Genomic DNA, 23,167 nt, shown 5'->3' with positions numbered 1-23,167 from the left:
TAAAAGATGCAGCCCTGGGTTCTCTCCTGATAACAGGTGAGTAAATCGGAATTCGTAGTTCGGCTGATTTTAGAGGAATATTTGTACAATGGTGAAGGAAGGGGGCGGGGCCTGAGGTGACATGTGCAAACACGCCCTGTGGCGCATTTAAGTTGGGGAATTAATTCCTCTTCAATCCAGAGGTCTCCTGGGGGCCAACTAGCCCACCAGGTACCTCCAGTATGCACCAGGGAGCTGCGTTGCAGAGAGGTGTTCAGAGGCCACGCCCCTTTTTACAACACTCTGCAACACAGCTCTGTGGCGCTTACTGGAGGTACCTGGTGGGCTAGTTGGCCCCTAGGGGACCTCTGGATTGAAGAGGAATTAATTCCCCAACTTAAAACGCGCCACAGGGCATGTTTGCACACATATCACCTCAGGCCCCTCCCCCTACCTTCACCACTGTGCAAACGCGCCCCGTGGCGTGTTTTAAGTTGGGGGATTAAGTCCCCTTGAATCCTGAGGTCCCCTGGTGGCAAACTAGCCTACCAGGTACCTCCAGTTTGCGCCAGGGAGCTGCATTGCAGAGAGGTGTTCAGAGGCCACGTCCCTTTTTACAACACTCTGCAACGCAGCTCTGTGGCACTTACTGGAGGTACCTGGTGGGCTAGTTGGCCCCTAGGGGACCTCTGGATTGAAGAGGGATGAATTCCCCAACTTAAAACGCGCCACAGGGCGTGTTTGCACAGTATCACCTCAGGCCCCGCCCCCTACCTACACCACTGTGCAAACGTGCCCCGTGGCGCATTTTAAGTTGGGGGATTAAGTCCCGTCGAATCCTGAGGTCTCCTGGCGGCCAACTAGGCCACCAGGTACCTCCAGTAAGCGCCATGGAGCTGCGTTGCAGAGAGGTGTAAAAAGGGGCGTGGCCTCATTACACCTCTCTGCAACGCAGCCCCCTGGCGCATACTGGAGGTTCCTGGTGGGCTAGTTGGCCCCTAGGGACCCCCAGTATTCAAGGGGAATTAGTTCCCCCTCTGCAAACACGCCAGGGGCGCGTTTGCAGAGTGGTGTAAGGAGGGGGCGTGGCCTCCGGCCCAATCCCATTCTTTTTTTTTTCTTCTTTTTTTTTAGAAGGGGGGCTGTGTAGCCCCCCTTCTTTTCCATTTTTGTGGCCCTGGGGACCCTATCCCCCAGGGCCTGCCCTCAATTTTTGATTATAAAAAAAAAAAAAAAATCAGGAAGGGGGCCGCGTGGCCCCCCTCCCAAGGCCATAATTTGTCCCGGGGACCCCATCCCCCGGGGCATGGCCCTTTTTTCTTTATTTTTTTTTATGGAGGGGGACTGTGTAGCCCCCCTTCTCTGGTCACTTTAAGGCCCTGGGGACCCCATCCTCCGGGGCCGGCCATTGCTTAAAAAAAAAAAAGAAAAAATTCATCTGGCCCCGTGGACCCCATCCCCCGGGGGCTGGCCTCTGTTGGGGGCTGTGGGGGGGTCCCCAATCCCCCCACGGTCCCTAGCCGGCTAACATGCTGCTCCCCATGTGGAAAAGCAATCAGCTTTGCTTCATTGAAGCGAGAGCAGTTATCACTGCTCTCGCTTCAATGAAGCAAAGCAGTTTGCAATGACAGGGCGGGAGCCGCGAGGCTCCCGCCCTGTCATTGCAAACTACAGTATCCCTGGGGTGGGCACCCCGGGACACTGCAGGAGCCGGACCTGGGGGGTGGTGGTCCCCAGGGCCTATTCAAGGCTCCAGGAGGTGGGCCGCGTGGCCCCCCTCCCACATTGACAAGTTGCCCAGGGGGTGGCGGTCCCCGGGGCTGCGGGGGGGCGTGAGCCCCCCGCATATACTATCTTTGAGCCCCAGGGGGTGGTGGTCCCTGGAGCAGTGTGGGGGGGGGAATGGGACCCCCCACACTTTTTTTTAATTCTGTCCCCGGGATTTGCCCCCCCCCGGGGGCCAATTACCAAAGAAGCGTGGGAGCCCCGTGCTTCTTTTTTGTTTATTTTCGGCTGAAATTCGCGCTCGGTGCGCGAATCTCGCCGATTTTTTTTAAACAAAATGCTTTTTTTAGCCCTGGGGATCCTTGTGGGACCCCTGAGCATGCCTAGGGGGTCATGGTGTTTCTACCCTGCCCCCTTTTTGCGTTTATCGCGTTTGTTTGATAGGTTTATTGTGCCGAGGCACATGATGGCTGCCAACACTTCCTTATCTGGAGTGTTGACAGCCAATTAGAATACAGCTCGTGCACGGCAGGGTGCGCGCTGGGTGCGGGGAGGGTGCGCGGATCCTCTGAGGCCATAGATATATCTATGATTTTACTTTTGATTTTCTCAGGAACTACTGAACGGATTTACACCATTTAAGCAAAAGGCACGAGTCTGAACTGAGGACTACCTCTTTGCCAAATTTGGTGTAATTCCGTTCAGCAGTTCGGGCTGTAGCTGCATCAACAGGTCCTATGGGAAAATGCATGTGGAAAACGCGTTTTGGGACTCCCCCTTTTTTCTCGGCCCGCGCTTGACGAATCCCTGTGAAATTTTCAGGATAGGAGCGGACCGGAGCTGGCCAAAAGTTTGGAAAATTTCGCGAAATTTCGTCAATCGGCGCCAACGTTATTCCAAATAGAATGTTGCAGATTTCCTATGGTAAATAGGTCCTAACTATATCTACCTACTGGCGACCGCCAGTAGGTAATATATATACACACACACACACATATATATATTTTTAGGCTCAGAGTTCACTCATACAAAACCATAGATGTTCATCAGTTATAGTTACCTAAACTACCTATAACTTATGCCCCTGCAATGCCGTGAATTGCGGGTGTGTAAGTTATAATTAGCTCAGGTAACAATAACTGCTGAATTTCATTGGTTTTGTATGAGTGAAATCTGAGTCTAACTGTAACACCCCTGTAACCTTTGTTTTTTTCAGTGAATTTTTAAGTTTTTTAAATGTTATTTCCAACTATAATGAACCCTGTAATCTTTGGATTTTTTACAGAATTTCTAATGTTATTTCCTAACTGTAACATTTGAGAGTGAGTGGCTGCATGGGTTGGTGAGTGTATGTGCGTGTGGTGTGCATGTGGTTTTGTGGGTGTATGAGTGGCTTTATGGGTCAGTGAGTGAGTGTGTGAGTGACTGTTTAGGTCTGTGAGTAGATGTGAGAGTGGTAGGATGGGTGTGTGAGTAGGTGTCTGAGTGTCTGTATGGGTGTATCAGTAGCTGTGTGAGTGACTGTGCCAGAACAGAACTGCACCTTCCCGTTAAACCAACAAAAGTCCACTACTTTGCCCAAAATGTCTACCCAACTGGAGTACTTCCTACTGATTAATTTGTCATTGCTACCTCGTTGGGTAAATCTCTGCTGCATATTCTACACTTCAGATTTGTTATAGACAACGAGGAAATGTCTCCAGTGACTTTGTGTGCATTTTGGCAATGTGGTTGTTTCTTATGCGTCTTCATCCAGAAATCAGTGATAACATGAATCCTTCTATAGAGATGACAATGAGACTACAAAGAGGTAAATCTTCCCCAAACAAGGGTACTTCCGCTTAACTATATGAAGTAAGTGCTTCTTTGTTTGGTGGAGATATACTCATATTACTCGGCATAAAGACAGTGCCAACAAAATCGGCGGGAAATGTCCTTGGGGCCCTTTCGGTAAGCTGCCCATTATTTTGGCAAAAGGTGCAAAGACCATTGCATACTGCTAAGGTGAATGAAGCGAGGCGAAACAGGGCGCGCTTAGGGTGATTTTGCACATTTATATACTCGTAGTCATTTAAAGGCAGAACCATGGACTCTGCTCTCACCAGGTAAGGACAAGAAAGAGGCCAGTAGTCACTGTCATTATACATTGCACTTCAAGATCAACGACGCATTTACTTCCACAAAGCAATTAAAATCATCTTTCGATATGGAATTGCCAAGAAAACACACTTGCTTTGCCTTTGTCAAGACAAGGAGGTCAGGATAATTTGTCCTTTACAGAAGTGGAGCTTCAATTGGGGCAGCTGCTCTGTTTATATAAGTGCTTCTCGTTGAGGTTTAATTTCTGTGAAATAAGCAACAGGACCTGAATGACCCAGCAAAATCTTAATTGGGAAGGGGGACTCAGTGGGCCTCCTACCAAGACCCTTGATGGGGCCCGGGATCCACGTCTTTGATTTACTTGGGAACCCTTGGACGATGGACCGTTGGCTCCTGCTTAAAGGTGGAGCGGGGAGAAGTATCTTGTCTAATTATATTTCACAGTCTCAATAATCCATGACTCTGAAGGTTCTAAGTTTAGCTAGTTTATTACAAAGCCAAAAACAATTGGACAAACAAGCACTTCAAGATGAGGGTGTAGAAATACATTGGAAGGCCAAACCTATGGGCAAATTTCAATCTATGAAGCATACAAAGGATGACCAGTTATAGAATCAGGACGCAGGTGATCAGTGCACCAACATCAAGAGTATTCTGTAATGAATCTTGGAGCTTTCTGCAGGAGCGTCAGGAACTTGCAGAGTATGCCTCAATCTTCCCCTGCGGCCTTCCGACTCTATCAGACACTAGAGCATCGGATGACACGCCAGGGGAAAACAGGGAAACAAAACAAGGGAAGATGGGGGCCCCGTCTATGGTTTGGCTGAAGAGGGTTCCAGGATAAGACAATACTCCGCTGTTATACAAAGACTGGGTTAACTTCAGTAATCACAACGTCCCTCTCTGTCTAAATATAGCTTATCCTGAAGTCTCGCGTACCAAGGTTCTGCTAGCTCCACAATTGAAACAGGATAGATCTGGTGGTGTCACTCTGGATAATCCTATACCACAAACAACAGAGGATTAGAAAACAAACTCTTCCTGAGACTATTCACAGCTCTCCCCTCCCATCTTTAATCGACTCACAGGTACAGAGGAAGGTTCTCCAAATAGGGCTCACTATGCGGTTTGTCTAGTGTTGTGCTTCGATGGTGAACACTGAGAACTATTAAAGGAAACAACACAAATTACTTCCCCTTTCAATATTTACATGTATTTAGGATAAAGAAAATAAAGCAGCGCACGGCGCTGTTACCGTGCTTCTGTCGATCTGTAGATAAGGGCACAGTGGTCCACGCTAGCGTCCCCTTCTGCCTATTGGGAGAATGGTCCACGATACATGCAGGATTCAGGGAGACAGTACAGTGGAGAAGCGGAAACAGAGCGCGATGACGTAATGCCCCAAACTACTGGAAAAAATGCTTCAGCAGCGTGTCGAACCACTGTGATGACTAACATAGGACGGGACTCTCAACGTCATGAAGGGGGAGGAAATAAATGAGAAATCCAACAAGAACCAAGGCTGGGTTTGATCTGTGCACAGCAGAGGAGCGGGTGAGAAGGGGGGAATCAATATGACCACTGATATGGAATAGGCATGGGTATATGTGGCCAAAATGAAAGGAACAGGTAACACTCACGCCAACGCTGGGGAATTGAGCGAAACCACGGGAACAAGGAGACTCGAAGCGCCGTGCCAAGAACGGCAGACGAACCCCGGAAACAAGGAGACACGAAGTGCCGTGCTAAGAATGGCGGTCCACTGACTTGCTGAGCAGCTTCTCAACCGCGAACAAACCCGCCGCTAGGAAGCCCCGTGGAACCTCAGGAAACCATACGCGGACTTCGGAACACCGGAACAGGAAACAGGAAACTACAAAGCGGAAGTCAGGCAACTAGCGCAAGGGACGGAAACAGGGCTCGAAGCTAGAACGCTAAGCGCGTTCGTTAGCGTTGAGGGTCCTTATATACTGGACCTTCGTGCGTGTTTGACCCTGGGGCATGACATATTCTTCATTTGAGGTTCTTAATTAAAAAGCATTAGTCTGTCCCTACACTACCACTAATGTGACATCCCTACTTAGCATTTCCCCAGGCAAGTTCAGGAAAAGGTGTCAGCATGTAAAGACTTCCTAAGAAGTACACTCACATTAAAAAGTTTCAAGTAGCATAAAGCTAAAGAGCTGGTTCTAAGATGCTCCTTCTCTCTCCATCAGCTCTCCTCTCCTAACTCAGTCCCCTTTGCACTGTCCCTAATTCAAACACTAAAGTCCTAGGACATGGATGTAGGCGACAGCTGATGTTCCTTATCCCCTCCCTTTCTGAAATCAATAAAAAGTTACAATCCTAAAATCCATAAGATTCACCATGAAACTTCGTTAAACACGCATATACAGGACCATTATTACGGTGCACGTTTAAATCAGCGCGTTACATGGCAGTGAATTAGATTCTCATTAGTCACTTGTAAATCGAGCATTAAGACTTCACCATTTAGAGCATAATTACAATGCTAATTTCTCCACGGACAAAATCCCTCTATCACATTACTTTACAGGTTACTACATTACACATTCTAATTACCAAATGTTAACATGACAAGAGAATATATGCAGGATGCAACTACTTGTGATTATAATGCACCCCTACAAATTGAAGAGCGGAATCGCGCTATATCACCCCTCCCTGGGCCGACTTTGGCCCCGGGGGACCTCATCCCCACGGACCCAGCCTTATCTACCTAGGTGCCCTGGGTGTGCCTCGCTTCCGCTGACCTTTTTCGTCCATTTAAGATGAGAACCGAGACTGCGTAGGAAAGGTAGCAAAGTACTAATTCAGTTATAGAAAATGGTGCCATTTATCCCTGATGGATAGCAGCAGAATTCCATACGCTTGGCCCCAGTTTATCTGCACCTGCTGGCATGGGCGTCCGCAGGGGGGGGCAAGGAGGGGCGCTTGCCCCCCCCTGGACTGCTCCTCCTTGCCCCCCCTGTGGCCACTTATGCTTCCTTTATGGACGCCTTTTGTCCGGGATTACGGGCCCTGCAGGGAGCAGAGCTGTTCCCTGCCAGAGGCCTCAAGTCCCTGATGGGGCTCCTTGCACTCCTCCTCGCTGCCCATCCCGCCCATTGTCATTCTGTCTGCGGCTGATTGCCACAAACAGAATGACAATGGCCGGTTTGAGCTGCGCGCCACAAGCACGAGTGGTTAGGTCTGGACACAAAGACCTCCTTTTAACACTCTCAGGGCCGGCTTTAGGGCGGTGCAACCAGTGCCACCGGTGCTGACTCTTCGAGGGGGCGCCTATTTGGAAGTATTTTATGGTTTTAAAAGCACCTGCTGCATTGCCGGCCTCCGAAATTGTCATACAAAAATAAAAATGTCAAGATAACTTGGTGATTAATGTTCTTCCTGGAGAGAAAAGGAGTTTTGTCAAGTGGAAGTTTTAACTCATTTTATGTATCACAGAGGGTTAATGTGTGTGCTGCAAAGAATGTGTACCATGCAGATCACAAAATGCATATAGTTTAAATAGGTCAGTGCTTTTGTCAGAGAGATCCTTTCGGTAAAAAAAAAATCATCATTATGAAATGTAACCTCCAACCATCGGGTTCTGATTTACTTTCTGAGTCTGTGCTTCTCCAGACCAAGCACTCTTAAACTAAACTGCCTACCAGTATGGATGACATGCAACTCCTACACCTTGTAGTCCTCTGTATTATGTAACATTTCCTATACACTGATTTACACACCTATGATTGATTGCATCTGAGTAGTGTTTGCGATGTAAAGTGCTCTGACACCCTAAACTGGTACAGGTGGCACTATTAAATACATCTGAGAGAGAGTGGTTATGGAGACTTGAGGGGGTACTGTACTGTTAAAGGGTAGTAGTGTGGGAGTCTGTGGGGAGCGCCCGTGGGGGGCGCCAACAAACTTTGTCGCACTGGGCGCCACCAGCGCTAAAGCCAGCCCTGAACACTCTGTAGCCTGAGAGCAAGGGGTCTTCTGAATGAAGTTCAGGGTGGGGGGGTGGGGGGGGGTGGGGGGTCGATGCATTATTCTCCCAAGTCAAAAACTGAGGTTGCAGCATAGCCCGGATTTCAGATCCCACTAAAACGTACACAGACTTGTGTCAATAACATATCTATCTGCCAGTATGCACCCTATCATGTCTGGCAGGACGTCCCGACCCTGTGTTTCACTACCTCATATCCCCCTGCACCCCACTCCCCACGCTCACTGCCTCATATCCCCCTGTATCCCACTCCCCGTGCTCAGGGCCGGCTCTAGGGCGGTGCGACCGGTGCCACCGCACCGGCTGCTGACTTCGTGTAGGGGGCCCTAATATGATGATTTTAAAAGCACCTGCTTCTTTCCTGGACTCCTAGAAACTTTCAGCCACCTATAAAAATGTCTAAATGACTGCAGTGATTAATGCACTTCCTTAGAGAGAGGGAGAGATCAAAGTTTTGTGTAGTGGAAGTTTCTACTCATCCTAAGGGAGCGCAGAGGGTTACTATGCTTGCTGCAAAGAACGTGCAGCTCACAAAGTGCGTATAATGTAATGTAAATAGGTCAGTGGGTCACACTTTTGTCAGAGAGACCATATTGTTGATAACTCTTTATGAGTTAAAATCCTAATGTGGAACAGTGAGCAAGTAACTGTTAGCAAAGATGCATGCAAACTGGGCTAGAGCGTTATGATTTCCCCCCAGTTTTTCATTATCCTAATGTGGCAAAATGGGTTAATTTGGGTAGAAATCAATTCTTATTAATAAAGAGAACCCCCCCATCCATGGTGCTAGGTTTTAAATTCTAGGTTTCTGATTCTCCTGACCAAGCACTCTTAAACTATCCTGCCTACCTGTATGGATGACATGTGACTCCTACACCTTCTTGTCCTCTCTCTTATGTAACATTTCCTATGCACTGATTTACACACCTATGATTGATTGTCTCTATGTAATCTGTGTGATGTAAAGTGTTGTGACACCTTACACTGATAGGAGCGGCGCTATAAAATGAATTAAATGCACCTGAGACTGAATGGTTACGGAGGCTTGAGGGGCGCTGTTAAAGGATGGTTATGAAGAACCTGAAGTGGAGGTGGTCATTGGGGGTGCCAAAAAGCATTATCGCACTGGGCCCCACGAGCGCTAAAGTCGGCCCTGCCCACGCTCACTGCCTTATATCCCTCTGTACCCCACACCTCGCGCTAACTGCCACGACATATCCCTCTGTACCCCACACCTTGCGCTAACTGCCACAACATATCCCTCTGTACCCCGCACTTCGCGCTCACTGCCACATATGCCTCTGTATCCCACTCCTCACACTCACTGCCTGATCGCTCATTTTACCCTGCCATTCATCTGCTACGTGTTCTCTCCCCTTCCACTCGTTCTACCTGTGTTCACCCCTTACTTCTTTTTGTGCCTTACTTCTTTCTCAATATCTCTACTTCTTTTCCTCTTCAGTAACATCTGTGACACATCTCTGCACTTCCTTTATATCAACGCACCCCTCTACCTCGCCTGTCTACCTCAGTCGTTATTATTCCCTGTTCCTCAGCTGTCTCTACCTGTCTCTGACACACCTCTCCCTCTCTCTACCTGGCCCTCTCTGGTTCTACGACTGCGTTATTCTCCCCTCTCCAGCTTTGATTTACCTGTCTCTGCTCCTGAATCTTTTACTTCTACACCTCACTTCTTTGTCTACCCTTCACCCCTCGCTACCCTTCTGTTTGCCTCACTACGGTCTTTACCCGACCCACCTTCAGTGCCTCTTCCCATTTCGCCTCACTCCCTCACAGCACTCTCCTAGCATGCATCTGTTTTTCCCCTCACCACCATGCCTGCCTCTACCCCTCCTTACCTTTCTAACCAGCCTAACTTTCTACTTTCCTGTTATTCCTGGTAGTGAACCTTTCATTTCACCCCTCCGGTTGTATTATCTACGCATTCAAATTGAGAAGGTCATTGCTGTGCTCCCAACCTGACATCGAGACCCAGTCCCCTAGCCTCTCAACATGCCCAGATATAACAACAAGCATTGGCATAGCCAATTGGTCTCGCGTTTGGGACCTGCTGCAGAACTAAATACTTATACTGCCGGCATCATACTTACCCAGCGCCAAGACGCCTTGGCAGATGTGCGCTATATAAGTTCTTCAGTCTGTGAGTCAGTCATAAGGTCCCAAAGGCGAGACCTATTGGCTATGCCAATGCTTGTTTTTCTCAGGTTGGCCTGAACATTACCCGATCCGGATTGTCTGCCATTTTAGCCCCGCCCCCATTAACATTAGCCACGCCCCTTCATTTGCCAGGTTCGCCCCCCCCTGGAAAAATTTCTGCGGACGCCCATGCCTGCTGGAATAATGATAGCTAGGCACTTGAGTCTGACCAGTCATTCACATTCTTTCTGCCCCCCCATTCACTTCCATATAAAACGATACCTTTCACTCACAATTCTTGTTAAATTAAAATGCCTCTTATCCCCCCCGCACCCCCACCACCCACGAAGAATCAATATCACAGACATGGGTAAGCACAATGGATGTTGCACAGGACTTATTGATTAGCAGTGTAAACACTCGACTTAACTCTGTTGAGTATACATGGGACGGGAGGATGGTCATGGAAAATATAGAGGGTTTGTTGTGCTTTAGAGACACAATAAAATGCACTTTTATTTAAAAAATATCTACCAAGCTTTCAATAATTTGCATGCCTCTTTCCTCTACCTCTGTCTCCATACCATGTGTGCCACACCCAGCCCTAATTCTAGTACTGCACACCCTAGACCCACTGCTTCTTTTTATCAAATCTTACTACTTCCCACTGTGCTCTAATCTGAATACTAAACCCAAACCATATACTACAGCCTCCGTTGCACCCATATAACTGGCCTATTCTGCACCACCTCTAACATTGCACACCCTCCACCTACATTGCCCCCAAACGGTCCATGACCCTCCACTTTATTTTTGCCCAATCTCCATGCACTACGATTTACTTCTCAGCCCCCATTACTTTCTGCCTTACACTACTGCTACACTCCCTCGCCACTTATCATTGTTCATATGCCTCTCCTACCACTGCCTTCTACAGCATTATCTTGAGCACTGCAGATCCTCTACCTACTGCTTCCTCACCTTGTTTTACACCTGTAACTGCCCTCCACCTACCACCTTTTTCTTCTCAGCATTAACAATATGTGATATTTGCAGCAGGTAGCACTTCTTTTCTCTAATTCGCATTCCACAAGGTATCTTAGCTCTACCGCTTTCATACTTAGCACTGTTTCCTTTAATACACTAAACAGAGCTCAATATTAGCATTCGGTTGTGACCAGCAGGTGATTTATGTGCTATAGCAAAACTCCTAAATAAGTAAAACATAAATACAATAGCTGTTGTTTACACAATAGGGCGGCCATCTTGGAAGTATAGAAAATAACGTTCTGCCATCTAGGAAAGTAATTTCTTACAGAAACAAAATGATTACACGTTATGTCTGGCATAATATACAACCCTTGAACTGGTGCCACATTTGGTAGCAATTTCCAGCAAACATTGCTTTAGTTTGTCATGAAACCTTCCATTCAGGAACTGCAACAGCAAACTTCAGCAGTACTGCAGAGATAGGAGCAACTTAGTAGCAATTGTCTGTATAAGTTGACAATGTGTATCTATATTTCATGGCCAGGAACTATGAATACTTCCACATTTTGCAGGGTGGTGGGGTGAGATAATAAGAATCAGTTTTATGCAAGAACAGTTTTCTATCCTAGGTACTGCAAATGCTCCGAAAATGCCAGTCAAGACAGGTGCAACAGGTATGCATAGATTCACAAAAAATCTTTCATGAAGCCCACATTATCAAACTTGCCCTTCACATGTACCTGATATATTTTTTATGTTAGAAGTGTTTGCATCAACATGGGAGTAAAGCATGGATATATTAATGTCATTTGTACAGAGAAATTGTGTTTATTCACATTTAGATTTATTATAGTTAACATAGGCCAAATTTAAAAATGGCTAACATCGGTTGCTATATTGCATTATGATACGTGATCAATTTATTTGTAGGCAACCTGGAATTCTAATTGTCGAACACAAGGTTCTTTTTCCTTCTTTCCCATGTGAAGAAATGTGTTTTGATTGTAATCATCGTGGAATGTTTGAATTAATAGTGCTTTCAAGAGACACCTCAGTGTGCTGACAAATAATTGTATCTTATCTAATTACTGATAAAGCAAGTTTAAAGGATGCAGAGAGAAATGTATTTTATGAGAAACCTTGAGAACCCAACGTGTATGTAATTGTATAATTTTGCTTTTACCAAGCTAGACAGTCTTTTTGTGAACTCCGTGTAGGTGTGTCAAGTGTTTGAGTTTGTGTGTCTTTAGTTCAGAGCAGAACAGTTTAGGTCATAGGAGAATAGAGCTGGGCAGAATATAATACATTTAGAGTGTTTTTTAAAAGAGAGGACTAAGTTTCTTTGTCTTTCCATTGAAGATACCCCATACTGGGTCGTCCTACGATTTATAAGACTGATTTTATTTTATTTGAATTGAATATTAATTGAAGCATGTGTATTCTGCTTATTAATTATTGCAACTTATCTGATTTTTGCCTTCCACAAACCATTAATTTTTTATAAACCTTCATGGTTTGATACTAAAATATTCTCTATCTTTTTGTAGGGTCTAATGTGCTTTACTTAATTTTGAAGGTATATATGTATGTTGACAAGGCTTTTGGAGGAGGAGGGGATAGCAACACAATCCTTAGGGTATTAGCATATTAACATTGCTTCTGGACCATACAATAGATCCTTAAGGTCTCCAAAATTTGCATGCAGAAAAGCGCTAATAATTCTGATAGTAAAGGGTGGCTCTCATCTGATCTGGATGATTTAAAATTAACTCCGGGTCTTCAAATTTTGCCCCGGTTCAAACTGCGTTCTTGATTCTACATGGTCCCATTTAGATTATTGAAAGCGTTCTGACATTTCCGAAAGAGGTTGGAGTATCATAGGAGTGTGAGTATAATAGGGGAGTGGGTTTTGGTTATGCAGTTTTCGTTGTGAGATGTTGACAGTTGTGGTGTTTGCAATTTTGATGATTTGACTTAATATTCAGTTTTTTTGTCCAGGTGTGTCCAAGAGGACTTTGTGTTGAATTTAAAGATTTGAGTGCTCTTTCATGTCTTTTGTTTGTGCTTATTGTGATTATTGAACTTATTCTTCAGAGTTGAGGTTTAGGTTATCGGATTTGTTGAATTCCGAGATCCCAGATTAGATATATTTACCTGATATTAAACTAGTCTGTTAAGGTTGAGGGTTTGAATTATGAGGTGCCACAACCTCACCAAAGATAGGTACTTATTAACTTCTAATACAAGATTGTACTAACTGAGATTCGTGTTTTAGTTGTTCCTTTGTGCACAGAAGTAGCCCACAGTAGTCTGAGTGGGTCCCTGCCAGTTAAGAACTTGCTTTGTGTGTTTGATAACACCAGGAGGATACTATTCCCTATTTCTGTTAAAGTGATTGCCGATTCCATTTTCCTTTAAACAAAGCACACAAGGATTGTTGTATATTTTGTTACTTTGTTCAAGCATAGTAAATTAGAGAGAAGTGACAATCCCTGTGTGCTGTGAGCAACGGCACTAGGTGTCGAACTGAGATTGTTTTTTTCAGATTTGAGTGCCATGCTGTAATTGGTTGTTGTATCATTTGCTGTTGCACTGCAATTGAATAGTTTCGCAGAGTCGCACTGGGGTTGGTTTTATTTATGCTAAGTGCTGCATTGTGATTTGCCTTCGAACGGTTGGTTATTATATTGGAATTTTACAAACTGATGGCTGATTCACAAAGGCAAACCTACACTTCTGTGTAAGTTTACAATTTACGACTACGGAGACTCCTCAGTCGGGGCAAAGAACTCCGCACGTAAAAAGGTAGGTCTATCTAAACAAGGCAAGACCTGACATTCAGGATGTCCCATTGGAAGAGCCTGATCTTACCTTGTTTGTGGACTACTTTTGTTTAACCGATAGATGAAGAATCTTGAGAGCAGCGTATGCTGTTTGTACCATAGATTTTGTCGTGGAAGCCTCCTATTTGTGCAATGTAACATCTGCATGGGGGGCTATACTGTTTGCTTTGATCAGAACATACTGTGTTTCCAATAAATTGAGTGTCACAATTTACACCAAATCAATATGGTTAGCAGTGGTCACAGCCGGATTTCCTAATCTCCTCTGTTTCTCTAATCAGGAATGGAGAATATGTCACAGAAGTGTTGGAAGCAATGCAGTTTACTATAGAGATATCGGTTGTGAAATGTGCAGCAAACAAAAACTGATGTTGAAACCATTATGTTGATGAAATGACAAAGTATTGCACTCTTTAGTCATGTACATTTAATCAAGTTGAACAATGTGAACTTGACAACGGCCACATTTCACACATGTTGATAAGTATTGTCACACAATTTAGAGAATTGCAGAATTGTGTATCTGAAGCAGAGAAGGAAAAGTGAGAAAAACCTGGATGTGTAAGGCATCAGAGTGACACCTGGGTTTCGAGAGATGGGAGACTTGGTTTGCCTGATGCTATGCTTTCCCCAATGGGCGGACACTCCTATGGTCACCTACACATAGGGAGTGACAGCATTATCTGCACCTTTCAAAATTATTGATACAATCCCTATTTTTGTGTTTTTGCAGAGGATCTGTGGCAAAGCTGCATTACCAGCAGCAGTTAAATGCAGGTAAAATAAGAGTTGTGACCATGAGTCACTTAGGGAAGCCTGATGGTTCCTTTAAACACATGCAATTGGATTCTGTTGAGATGCCCATACGCAGGGGGTTTGTTATATTCTGGTAATAGTTTATCTCTTTTCTTGTTGAGCTGAAGGCATACCAGAATCGGAGGCATCACAGCCTCACTGTCACCAACTTATTATTGAGAGAATTTGATGCCTTGATTCTGTCTACCGGTTTCTCTTTAGTCAGACCGAGGCACGTATTTTTAGCAGAAAATCATGAAGTAGTTGTGTGTAGCTTTAACAATTGACCAGAGGTTTCACTGCAGTTACAGGCCAGAGGCTTCAGCCATAGTGGGACAGATTAATGACACTTTGAAATCCAAATGGCAAAGGTATCTGTCTCTATCTCTCTGAAATTATCTCATTCTCTCCCCTTTGTTCTGATGAACCATCAAAGCACTCCAAATCGAATGACTGGGCTTTCCCCATATAAAGTGCTAATGGTTAGAGCTAGTAGAATCACAAAAACCTGGAGTGGATTGCCATTCCAATCCGGATGCACAGCATGCTTAAAGTTGCATATGACAGATGCCACAAAGTTATTTCTCTCCCATGTTTATTTTATTCTTTTTCCAACGTAATCCAAGTTTTACAAGCTTCATGCTTTTCACACATCACAGGAGAGGCGCTTATGTCTTCACTTTACTCTTAATGTTACAGAAATGCCCATCCAGGCCTTATCCTGCAACACGACTGTGTACAAAAATTAATCCACGATCATAGATCTTGTATTACCCAATGCATTTCGGGCCTGTTATCCAGCCCTTCGTCAGGGGTTTTCTCAAATGCAAAATACATCAATTAAACTGCATGTTTATCTCAAAGTTACCTTTTGTGATGTTTACCAGAAATCAACGTTTTTCCCGCTAGCACTCATAATTCAACATTACCATATTGTGGATACCCACAAAAAACACCCTTCATTCTACATTCTTACTATCCCGACCCTCCTACATTTCAATACTATACCACCTCCTCTATGATATTCAAACGCATACCACTTAAGAATTAACTGGCGCCCCATATTACTATGAATTTATTCTAATCCTTTACCTTTCAAAACCATCCGTGAAACCATCCTCCCTGCTCCTTCATAAACAACACTCCCAATTAAACAAAATGTCCAACTTTCTCTCCTCTCTATTTTTAACCTTGTTTGTCTCCACCCCTCCACTGCACCTGCAATTAATTGCACGTCCTCCAATACTACAACCTCCTCCCCCTCAATTTCAACGAGTGCCTACACCTGAAAATAGGTGTGCACTCTGTCGCTTTTTTCATGAATAGAGCTAGTAGAATCCCATCTGAACCTGCAGCTGCACTTGTGGATATTATAAATGATATGGTTCTTGACTACTGGTTCATGTGGTGTGTTCTGTTCCTCATCAGGTTGAAGTGGCATCTCCAGCTACAAGACAAGAGCTGTGCCATGACCTCAGTCCAGGTGATTGAGTCTTGGTGAAGAAACACGTCAGGAAAACCTGTCTTGAGATGAGCTGGAATGGACCATTTAAAATGATAATTGTGAAGAACACTGTTGTTAAGTGTAGCGGACTACCACAGTGGGTATATGCCTCCCATACCAAGAGAGTGGAACAAGTGGAACAATCCACAGATATGACTCTTCATGGTTGGTGAAACCTAAAATGTCATGCCATAGATTAGATAGCTACAAGCTTGATTCAGTGCAGCTATCTATTGAGTGTCATCAGATTTGGTTACCTTTCACTAATTATATGTCACTTATTGACCAGGGGATTGTTCCCCCCTCTTCCACCTAACTGTACAAATTATAAATGTGTATATACTTAGCATTGCATGATGTTCTATATATACTTTCATTCTGTTTCTTTTTTTAACTGCTTTGTCATTTGCATACTTGTATGCCTATAACTTTATTTATAATCTAGTTATTTCCCTCTTCTCCCTCCTAATCTCCTTTACCCCCTTTTCTTTCTTTCTTTCTTTCTTTCTTTCTTTCTTTCTTTCTTTCTTTCTTTCTTTCTTTCTTTCTTTCCTTCTCATATTTAAGAGTTTATTATACAATCTTACATTGCTAATATTGCTAGAATTCCTATTGCCTCCCATTGTGATTTACATATATTATATTTTCAGTTTGTTAAAACTCAGTTTATATTTGCAATGTTCTCTTATGTATCACGCTTTTGGCTCAATCATATCTTTACCTAAATAAAAAAACTATGGCACCTACTGAATGTACTGCACAGTAACTACTCATTGCCCCAGGACCCAGGTACCTTATTAATTGTGACAGTTACGAGAACGAGAAAAAAAGAATACACGCGGAGATTTTTTAGGCCCGGTGTTTTGGTTTTTCAGATGAATACAGTGGTGAAAACGGCAATGACACCCACTATAGAAGGGAAGAATAGGATGGAGCCCACCTTTCAATAACCTAATAAGGAACCTGGACTTACCAATAAAGAATTGGTGAAATTTCCAGTCAAGTCTAAGATTATATGGTCATGAAGAATTGATATTGGGAGGAACGTTTTCCCCGCAAAAGAGCCCACACGCCTAGATCACGATTTAAAGTGCTGGGATACTTTTTAACTTAAAGCCTGAAGAAGGTGGTTGGACCTGCTGATACCACAGAAATGCGTCGCTTCTTGGTCTTCTTTTGAAATACATTTTGTATATACCATATGGTGTTCTTCAAGACATAATAAATGAATATTGCTAAAATGTTGCATTGACCATCATTGTTGGTTTTGGTATTATACATTTGATGTGCACTTTGTTTTATATTTTTCTCTGTATTTTGTACAAATCTTGATGAAATTGTGGTTTTAATATCAGAGTGGATAAACTATTTTTAAATTATTTTTAACAATTGCATTGACTTAATGAATAAACATTCCTATATTGGACTTTTTGGCTACTGTTATATACTCTAGGTGATTGATTTTGCAGGTGATGAGTGAATAGCTGGGTATGCTATTGTTGTTTCCCAAAGGGAATTTATTTTAGACCTAGTGTCAATTTGGTGTCCTGTCCCTTTGGAGAATAGGACCCCTCTCTCTTTTTTGGAGAGTGCACTTTAAACCCACCACAGTATTCTGACACCCTAGTTACTGGGGTACGCTAGGTACAGACCCCGAGATCCAAAAGGTAACTGTGTCCTTTTCAGAGATACGAGGAATGGCGTGTGCCTCTGCCCCTCTCTCAAACTTAGTTGTGATCTGATAGGGTGGGAGTGTCATGAGTCAGAGGTTCTCTCTGCAGCGCTGGGCTGTGTACCCCCAAATCAGTAAACACACAGAGTAGTTGGTATTTCACAATATATGATATATTTATTATTCACTACTGATCTACAAATCATGTGTATTTGAACAAGTCTAAGTATTGTGAACAGCTCGGAAATGGGTATAATACTTAGAGCGAAGGTTAAATAAGCCTTAACCCTATTTTATGACAGATCCCTAGCCATTCAATGTAGAAACCACCTAAGATATACCCAGCAGTCTAATGGCATAAATGTACACATTTTTCACAATACGCCAAGTCAAGTAATGCGTCCCGTCATGCCTTACTGTGCCATCATGCCTGAAGTCAGAAATTATTATTTTAGCATCACCTCCAGCAACTATTCCATGTGTCTAACCCTGCTTCCAACCGGTACCTCTTAAGAAAGGTGTTGTATGGAGTGAGGAGGGGTTGGCTCATGTTTGGCCCTTAAATCATTGCACGCAATATTTAAATAATGCTGCTTGCTCAAAATATACACTGAAGGTTAGTATTACTTTTCTTTCTTCTTACTACAAATCGGGAGTCATTTCTCCTTGCAGCCACCACGTTCATGGACAATGCACACACCAGAGAATGGACATTGTTCTTCTCTGGTTTGATAGTGTGCGTTGCAAGACCATGACAATCAAACACACATTTATTAGCTGCACTGTTCAAACAAATTAGCCTGCCTTCTATGCCCTACACTTGAACTAAATACGATAGTGTTTAAAAAAGTGTGAACAGTGACCATGTTAGCATACAACCAGCCCTGTATTGCACTCATCAACAGGGCGCTGCGCTGTGTCCCATATTCCAGTTAGCTAAAGTGGTCATCAACGTACACCTATGATGGACTGGTGTTCTGAGGCCAAAAAGTCAGACACACTGCAGAGACTTGCATTTGGGTAACTCAGGGCAGGGGCTCAAAAATGCAATATCACCTATGATTCGTGAGCCATCATACTCTCTGTGCCAATAGGATCCATATAGGGGCAGCTATTAGGATCCATGTAAGGCAAGACATCACGGCTAAGATTCTACACAAGGATTTGTAACCAGGAAGATATGCAGCCCTGGAATTCCGTGTATAGAGCGGCACATAGGAGAGGTCCTAGATAAATTTGATTCACATCAGAAATGCCAGTTTTCACAAAATTGTACAACTTCATTATTCCATTTGATTCAGAAGAACTTCCACATGAAGCCCTGAAAAAGTCCTTATGACATAACGCGTTGGCTACATTTCAATTGGCTACATTTGAACTAAATAAGAGAAATTTAACAAAATACAAAAAAGAAGATGAACATGAATAAAGAAATGTCTTCAGAATAAATCTAAAGGAATCTGTGCTTTATTTTAAACAATTGAGTTGAACTGTGTTGAATTGTATCCATTGTGTGTTGAAATGTTGTGCTGGGTCACTAAAAATGTGCTAATTGTGCGAGGGAATTATTTTTTTTTCCCTGTAGGGTAGACGAAGGCGGCTGGTCTTCCCGGTCCGTGCACTATTTTGATTTATTGTACTTTTAACTCACTAAAGTGATAGATGCGATGGTTCACTGCCTCACCAGGGAACATGTACATTACCAAAAAGTTCCTACCATTTTATAAGGAAAAACAAAAGATTTTCTGTGTAATCTTTTCATGTTGGCAAAATTCTGCTTCGATCATTGGGCTGCAAATAACCTCAGGCACTTATAATGACAAAGGACCCCCTAGAAACCTAATGCCAGCTCTTTGTCATTACATGTCTAGCATGTAGTGCAACATAAAAGTATTTGTGGCCAATGGAATCAGCATGTAAATCTTCATCTGAGGTGCCTATTCAAAACCTTCAATAGATGTTGCCATGCCCCAGGTAGAGCATTCTTGAACTCTTCTTCGACAACGCACCAGAGTTAAGCTGTAAGCCACAGAAATTGTAGTTAACACCCACTTGCCAAGAGTTGAAGTGGAATGTTTTAATCTCTTCCAGCGTCAGCCAGAATTAACAAATAGGCTCTTCCAACATCCTAGACTGGCACAACACAATAACAATGAATCTGGTGACAATGTCACAGAAAAAACAAGCATTTGCAATGCAATCGGTCTCTCCTTTGGGACCTGATAGGTATTTAGCTATGCAGTACATTAGCCTGGGTGCTGAAACATCTACTATTCTTTAACATGGAGGGAAAGTAAGCACCAAACTGCGTGACATGGCAGGTACTGGAACACATGGAGAGAAATATTGCCTTTCATCGGGAAATGGTATATTCCAAAGCTCTGTTTTTAATAAAAAAATCAGTGCCGTCGCTGGTCATATCACTGAAAATACAAGATTTGAAAAAAAATATTATTGTCTATGGGTGATTGTGGAAGGCAATTTCTATGGACTGGAATGTAGAGAATGCTAAAGTCATTCTGGTATTTTACCGACCTCTGCTGGTCATTTTCTATCAAGAAAGTTAAAGAGATGCAGTTACCTGAAAAATAAAAAAGGAAAGTCCCTCAGCAGAAAGCAATCCTGGTATTTTTCTGACCTCTACTGGTCGTTTTCTATCAAGATAGTTAAATAGGGGCAGTTGAACAGAAAAAAAGTCCCTAAGCAGAAGCAGACAAGTCCTAGGGCTGATCTCCAGGGCCCAAAAAGGACATACACATATAAGTATATACTAAAGTATATACAAGAGGTCTCGAATGCTCGACCTAATGAAGGGAAAGCAAACTCTGCCAAAAGAAGTGGGTACCTTTGGGACAAGCTTATTGACATTTATGACCATCAATCTGTCTAAAAAAAAGTCTACATGAGAGAACATGTCAACCAGAAAACCGTCCCCCTCAGCACCCGGCAGACATAGGCCCGCGATATGAGTGTCCCGGTGTTTGAAACCACTTTATTGCGCCCAATGTAATCCAAATCTGCAAGGGTCAGAATATATTTTGTGCGATAAATACGAATCAATTAGGAGTTTGTCCCCAACAATAGGGAATAATATGCATATTTTCGTGCAGTCTACCCAGACAATACTAAAAGCCCGAAAAACCATTCTCTCCCAGACACCTGGAAGACATAGGCTTTCGTTAGGAGTGGTCCAGTGTTTGAGCTGATATTTATTGTTCCCGATGAAATCTGACTCTGCATGGGTCAGATTTCATTGTGTACAATAAACAGCTCCCACTTATGAGTGTGTCCCCAATAGTGGGGAATAGCATGCCTAATCTGGTGCTTACTGCACAATAAGAATGTCCCAATAATTACTGGGTATTTTCCTCCCAATACATTTAAGCAGGTTTGACATACTGAAATGTATCTAGGGACCAGTATACAGGGACTGTGGTGTTAGCTGCCAAACTTATAATTTGTGTACTGGAAATTATCCTAGCAACTCGTAATACGGGATATGGTAGCTGAAAAGAAAAAAGTCTTAAGTGATGGACTCACGGGGAGAAATTTGTCTCTCATCGTTATTGTCTTCTCCAATTCACTTATACCTGGGCTTCTCTTTTTCTTTAGTCTCTTTCCTCTTTCTTTTCCATTTTGCAATTTTCCTCTATTCCTCAGGACCCGCCACCCTCATTTAAGAGTAAACAAAGAGCTAGGTCCCAGGCAGACTCTGTATTTACAAATGTTTGACCAAGCGACCATTAAAACTCCTTAAGATGGTGTCGTTGAGGCTGAGCTTCTGGGTCCAGTGTCAATGCACTGGCTGCACCACGGATAACTGCTGCCTGTGGCCTCTAACTGTATACAAAAGCGGCCATGGCCTTGGAAAGGTAGGATCATATTTATTTTCTTGACCACATTAACCTTCCAGTCTCTCATCAACACTGTCAATGGACTGCAACTGAAGCAGCTGATGCCAGTGTTTCCACTACAAGTCAATCAAACAATATGCTGGACAATAACAGCCCTGAATACCCATCCTGCTCAATAGGTTTCCATAGCTCCCTGAAAGGTGGAAGACAGACTCTGTGAAACTTTGACTACAGACTGGAAAGCTTTCAGTCTATGGGTCCTGTCTCTCTGGATCAATCGAATGAGCATGAAGCAATTGTACAGTACCCCTGAGTCATTATCTTAGGAACAAGAATCTCCCGCAAATCCATCCCTTCCTGCATGTTTGACTTGGCAAGCGACTAAACTGTTAAAAAAAACCTCAGAGGCAAGATTAAAATTGTTGCAAAGTGTGATAATAGAATAGGTAAATACTCACGATGAACGCATTTAGGGGGTCTATCGAGGACTTAGAATGTAGGTGGCTACAGAGATTAATTTGTAAAATAAAGATGCTAGTGAGTAAAGCTCCACTCAACAGTCCTCGGCTAGTGCTATTCGAGGTTGGCGCTCTGGTTACCAAGGTAGCGTAGTCCTGAGTTCACCTAATGCTTCTCTGATCCACCACCAGACACTCCCTGCCCCTTTACATCACTTTTGCAGGTTACTGCTTTCTTCCTTTTTGATGGGTTTCCCATCTTACTGATTCTCCTTCTTTCCCCTTTGTGTGTTTTACCTCTCTTGCTCTCGGTGAATGTCTGATGAGGTTAAATAAGTGGCGGTCACCAAAAATTAGCTCCGGTGGCCTCACCGCAACCACTGAATCAAATTAAGCACTGGGTGGCAAACATAATGGGCAAGATGACCTTTTGTGGGCATGTAGATTGACAAAGGCTTTTGCAAGATATTGTTTTGGCAGCAGAGTACCTATCACCAGAGGTGATTTCCCCTCTTAGACAAAATAGCGCCAAGCTGCAGAATATTATTATGCACTATTGACTACCGTCCAGTGTCCAACCATATGTAAAACAGGTATGTGCCATAAAATAGCATGAATATATTATAGTAACCAACCTTCTATCAAGAGGGTGATTATAATTCCAAAATTTGAACTTTGGTAGCTCTCTTTCGAATCATGGGGACATAATGTGAACATATTCTGAATATTTTTCACAATATTCTTGGGTTTTTCCAACCTTCAACTGTACAGATTCACAACAGTGTGCATTAGTTGACTTATTTCCATTGATAAATGAAATGTGTCCCTGTGTGAGCAGTAGAACCAAAAGACCTGAGTTCTTCACCAGGCGTCCCCTATTGACACAATTGTATAATCCTGGGAAAGTATGGGACTATGTATGTAGTATTGGTACACAGGGAACAGAGCCAAATGGCAGTGGAGCGATGTAAAAGATCAAAGGCGCATCCAGAGAGTGATTCTAAGTAGGGGTAGGTTAGTGTTATTTTAAGAGATGAGTCTTCAGCTCTTTCCTAAATTGAAGCAGGGTAGG

This window comes from Triturus cristatus, chromosome 11 (assembly GCF_964204655.1).
Source record: "Triturus cristatus chromosome 11, aTriCri1.1, whole genome shotgun sequence".
Lineage (NCBI taxonomy): Eukaryota > Metazoa > Chordata > Amphibia > Caudata > Salamandridae > Triturus > Triturus cristatus.
The sequence above is the reverse complement of the archived record's forward strand: the minus strand, read 5'-3'. Positions refer to the sequence as shown.